Source organism: Carettochelys insculpta, chromosome 13 (genome assembly GCF_033958435.1).
Source record: "Carettochelys insculpta isolate YL-2023 chromosome 13, ASM3395843v1, whole genome shotgun sequence".
In the NCBI taxonomy this organism is placed as follows: Eukaryota; Metazoa; Chordata; order Testudines; family Carettochelyidae; genus Carettochelys; species Carettochelys insculpta.
Genome location: NC_134149.1, coordinates 27,796,484 through 27,802,483, shown reverse-complemented (window position 1 = coordinate 27,802,483; position 6,000 = coordinate 27,796,484).

Here is a 6,000-nt window from a genome sequence, read left to right as displayed (position 1 = left end):
AGTTTCAATATATATATTTTGAGCTGAGGCGACCAGACATGCAATATTGCATGCAATATTCAAAATGTAGGTATACCATGGATTTATATAGAGGCAATATGATATCTTCTCTCTTATTATCTAACCCCTTAAAGATTCCCAACATTCTGTCTGCGTTTTTGACTGCCAATACATATTAAGTGGATGCTTTCTGAGAATTGTCTGCAATGATTCCAACGTCCCTTTCTTGAGTGGCAACAGCTAATTTTTACCCCATTGTTATATATGTATAGTTGGGTTTACATTTTCCAGTGTGCATTACTTTGCATTTATCAACAGTCATCATTTGATAAAAGGAGCTCCCTGGTAGATAAGAAAATTCAGCACTAACACCAAAATGGAAAGACCCACATTAAAATCTGATTGTTAGAATCATCAATGGGTATTGGTTTTAAATGGGTAAAGATATGAAAGAAGAGTAAATTATATCAGAGGAGAGACCACATTCTGCACCAAATTAAGGGGTAGTATAGAGCGGCACTCCCACACAAACCCTGAAGCTATGGGAGGCATTGTCATTATCTCCTGCGCTCCTGCTCGTCAAACACATCCCTGCACTACCCAGCACAGGGCCTCTAGTTAAATAATATATGTCAACCCTTAGTATCTTTTGACAAATATTAGGCAGAGTACATAAAGTAGTGACTCAGCCCTATTACCAGGAGCACTCTTTTTAAATGTATTTTAATTACAGGCTCCGCTATTAAGTGATGGCTGTGATAATATTGTAATTTGAGCCTTCACATTTGATTACTTCATTCTCAGAATGGCTGGTCTGATCATGGCATATATTTGCATAATACATACCCATGGTAACCTAAGCCAAATTCGGCCCTGGAGATTAATTTTGTCTAAGAGGCAATTAAGTGACTTGCTGAAGAATAGACAGCCAATCACTGACGGAGGTGAGATTAGAACCCCAGAATTCCTAGCTATACTAGTCTACTAGATCACATAGCTCTGCAAAGTACATACACATTCTGTCTTTTGGCCTCAACTCAGGACAACGTTTAATCATGTCCTTAACAACGACTTAAAGGAAACTGACATATGTGCTCAAGTGATGTCCTTAGTAGAGATGCTTTCGTGAACCTGGGTATTTATGCAGAAGTATGATGGAAACAAACTGTAAGAATACTTTAGATTTTTCTAATTCTGTGCCCTCAAAAACCTAAATATTATGCACTATGTCTTCTGCTGGAGATGCAACACCTTTCAAGACAGCATTGGAGGGGCTCATCATAGACTTAAATCACCAGGTGGCTCATAAGCAGGAAAACAAATTCTATGAAGAGATTTCTCTTAACACAAAATTAAGATACCACAAGCAACTTCCTGTATCCTTATCAGGTACCATATGGTTTCAAAACACTTCCTCTTGCACTAAACTTTGTGGCCTAAAATTATGAAGAGATAAGTTTAAGTTCCTCTGCAACTGGAAGCACACACAGCCTTATTTTCCAAACAAAACAGCAAAAGACCTGTTCTTCCCCATATGCACTGCAGATAGGAAACCTAAGCCATGAGTGGTAGCTTAGGTCTTAGGCAGCTGTTAACTTTACTCATGAACAGAAATCTGAGAACTTTGTTGTGGCTTTGCTGCTCATAGAGTGTTGTGAGTCTCTTCACTCATGATGATAAATATCACACCACAGTGAAGCCCTGGTATGTTCTGTTCCTTAACAGAAGGTATGCAACTCACGTGCAACTTTTTTTTACTACATGTAGCTGAAAAATGACAAATCCTTTTAACTGAAAATGGTTGCACTGTAAACTGCTGTTATGACAGGTGTTCTGTGGTATTTCTATTTTTGACATTTCAGGTTTAAAACAGATTAAATACAAAAAGACACCTGTAATCTAAAGCCCACATGAGCTGAGAAGGATAACCCTTCATTTTCTGTAAGCGTTTCTTATTCTGCAGGAGCAGATCCTTTCACAAAGCAAAAACGTAGTATAACTGATTGCAATAAACTGAGGGTGCAATATGAATAAGGAAGCATTAATGGACTGAAATGTATAAGGTAGATTGTCCATAAAATGAAAAATAGTCTTTAAAAAAGTTATAAATTGATTGTAGTTGTATGATACCTAAAATGTGCTTACTTTTTTTCAACCATTTTGTGGGAAAATCTACCCAAAAATTAACTGGAGATATTTGCAAAATTGTTAGTAACATATACTGCATCTTGAAGGGAATTTATTCATGTTAACAGAATTATATATCTGTAGGATATATTTTCCATTAAACTATATCCTTTTAGTTAAAATATAGTTCAGCACGGCTGACAAAACTCTACTGAAATGCTTAATAGGCTCTCCTAAATGTTTCATGTCAGTTCTGCAAATTTCTCCAGCTCACTGGCTTCATGTCACAAACTTTACAGAATGGGCTACTTGATAGACTTTTTTCAACTGTATTTGTATATGGGGATTTATTGTGTGTTGCAGACCTATACATTCATCATTAATGCCATATTGACAGGGATAGCTACACAATGCGCAAAATAAGCAGCATTATGCAGCAAACTTGGAGATACAAGAATCAGACTAAATGAGAAGTCTTGTTACTCAGGCTTCTTGTAAAGTTTTGTCTATGGTCAGAAAGTTAACTAGTGCTGCTCTGCCAGCTTGTAGGCAAGCACAAACTATGTACAGTGGTCTTACAGCATATGCAGCCATATAGGGATGAGTGTGGATTTCCCCTTTCTAGGCTTGCAGGTAAACCAAAATCAAGTAATTGTAATTCTCCTTTTGTAGACAAGAGAGGCTGGAAATTGCAAATACCAGCAGTGGTAGAATGTGGGTCTTGTCACTTGTTTGTGTCACATTCTGGGTGACTTGGGCAGTAGTTAAAAAAAGTAACCACTCTCTGGGCTAAAGGTGAGACACCAAATTGCAGTTGGTAAAGTAAAAGGAACAAAAAGAAGACCAAGGATAAAGGGGTGGGATTAATTCCACTCTCTTTCCTTTTTACGGAATCCAAGAGGATAGTCCTTTGGTCAGCCCTTGGGTCAGGGTGTGGAGAGACACTTGGCGTCAGTCTAGAGTAACCCCCATCCTGGCCAACACACAGAATGGTGTTGACAAGCCATGGAGTGAGCCATGTTCGCACTGCTTCAGCCAGAGGGAGAACTGTGGGAGCATGGAGCCATTGAGGGTGGTTGTAGGGGTGAGATGTAAACGAGAGGAAAAAAGGGACACCTCAGAAGACGCCTGTCAGTGCAAAGGTAAATAAACAATACATGTCTACCAATGTGTATCTGGTCAGTTCAGCAGGAAAGATCTTGATCTTTTGGTGTTTCTTGGGTCTCCTCTAAGAATAATATTAACAATGTTTATTTTGAATTGCAAAAAGAGACTCTAAAATTAACTCAACTCTAATGAAATTCCAATGGCTTCATTAGAAATACCTCCAAGGCCAAATTGACTCTGTTATCTTCCTAGTTGCTGCTTGCTCTGCACACTTATGGGAGTTTTGGAATCTCTTGTGGAGTTTTATCTTGTGAGTCAATTGCTGTGTGGGCAGCAGAGCTCCTATTCAGTCTTCAGTCTGAACACAGTCATTAGAGAATTTGTTTTTTCACCCTGTTGCTTAATCGGTAACCACTTCTTCTTCTGAGTCTCCTTCAAACTTGCCTTTCTGGTAAACAATTCCACACTGGTATAGAGAAAATGGACTCCAGTGACTTTCTCCTAAATGTAAATAGGTTCCTTTCTCTCTAACTTTCCTTTCTGTTGTGCTTCCATAACAATCAAAAGAAACCTACAATATTTTCTGAGGAGAGGATCAGTGCAAATTAAGTCCACAAATGCATTAAAATAATAATCAAGCTTTTGCCAAAAATATTAATCTACTCCCACTACAACAAAGAAAAATGTTCCAACCAGTAATGGGAATAAGGTGGAGTGAATGACACTGAGTAATTAGTATACAGAAATAGGCAGTGCTTAACTTGGGATGAAAAAGTGCCCAGCTCAAGCAATTAGGTGCTGGGGCTCCAGCAATTGTTTTACATTCATAACGCATGCAAGAAGTCCAGAGGTGCCAGGGCTATGAACTGTCAAGCCTAAAGCTCCTAGCAAACTCTTGGCACTAATGAAGCACTGGAAACAGGTATCCTCCGTAATAGTTACAGCTGCAGCGGGAAAGCAATAGGTCAGATTCACCGCAATCATAACTTAATTGAATAGCTTCTTTAAAGATAATGTAGTTGAGTAATAGCTTTTGTTGAACAAGATTTCGGTTGGGAAGAAGGGCAAGATTTTGAGCTTACAGCGAACTCATATTCAGGTGTCTCTAAAGTTTAAAGCTTATCTCTTTCACCAACTAAATAGGTCCAGAGAAAGACATTGTCTCACATTCTTTGTTCTCCTCATACCCTGGAACCAACATGGCTACAGCAACATTGCAAATAGCTTACATGGGCAGCCTTCAGCATGACTGATTTCAGATTCTAAAAATACGGATGGAAAGTTTACTGGGACTCTTAGGCTACGTCTACACGTGCAGCCAACATCGAAATAGCTGATTTCGGGAGTTTCGGGAACTGGTTAGGGAATTAACGGAGAGTGGCAGAATTGACAGAGTGAGGGGATGAACCAGGAAAGACAAAGAGGAAAAACTCTGGGAAGAGCAATGGAAAAGGATGGAAGGCGAAGGCAGGTGAAATCTCAAATGTCTAGATAAAGCGACTGAACGCTCCGTGTTTATTCAGACTTATTTCTTTGTCGCAAATCTATAGGGAACTTTCATGGCTAAGCTTACTAGTGTCCCTTTAATTTTCAGCAATGGACATATGCAAATTAATCATGGTTTAACATTTTACTAATTATTCCACTTCTAAAGACTTTTAAATTATAACTACATCTTACGTTTGCAAATGGTGTTAATGATTCATTAGTTGCTTTGTGGAAGCACCTAGAGCACCTAACCCCCCTTCTGTTGGGCACTGTACAGCGCTATGAGAAAAAATAACCAGTGCATATGTAATGAGCATTAGAGATGCCAGTTCCAGCGCCATCAAGAGCCACTGTGGGCCCTGTGGCAAGGTGGGAGGGGGGGCCACCTCTGCACCCCAGAAGGGACAGGGTCAGTGGCAGAAGGGGTGGGGTCTAGGGTATTCCAGCGTTACTGGGACCACAGTGCTGGCCTCCCCTCCCCTCACTCCCTCCAAGCTATGTGCAGCCAGAGCTGTGCTGCACCAGACCAGCAATTGAAAGGGGCCCAGAGCTCCAGCTGCCACCACCACTGCTACTTTGGCAGCGCTGGCAGCTGGAGTTCCAGGCACCTTTGAAAAGCCGAGCCTGAGGGCAATTGCCACTTTTGCCCCCACCCTTGGCAGGCCTGGCCCATTCCATAGTGATTGAATAAGCAGACTGAGACCTAAAAGTCCAATGAGGGTCCTGTCCAGCAAAGTGTTTAAAGACAAGGTTGAACCTCTCTAGTGTAGCATCCGTCATCCAGCATGATTTTAGTTAGCTGTATGCCCACTTATCATGCGTGTGCCCAAGTTTCCCATGGTCCCATGAAGTTTGTTTACAGCTACCAGTTCTGGCCCTCAATGCTCCGTGCTGTAAGACCAGTAAGCAGAGGATGTGTTGGCAATGCTGCTAGACAATAATGACCTGCATTAGGAGAAGCATTTCCAGCAGATCTAGAGAGGTTATTATGCCCCTGTACTCGGCAATGCTAAGACCACATCTGGAGTATGGCATCCAGTTCTGGGCTCCCCAGTATAGAAAGGATGTGGACACATTAGAGAGTGTCCAGCAGAGGGCAACAAAAATGATTAAGGGGCTGGAGCACACGACCTATGAGGAGAGGCTGAGACATTTGGGCTTATTTAGTTTGCAGAAGAAAAGACTGAGGGACAATTTGATAGCAGCCTTCAACTTCCTGAAAGGGGGCTCTAAAGACGATGGAGAGAGACTGTTCTCCGTAGTGATGGCAGAACTTAG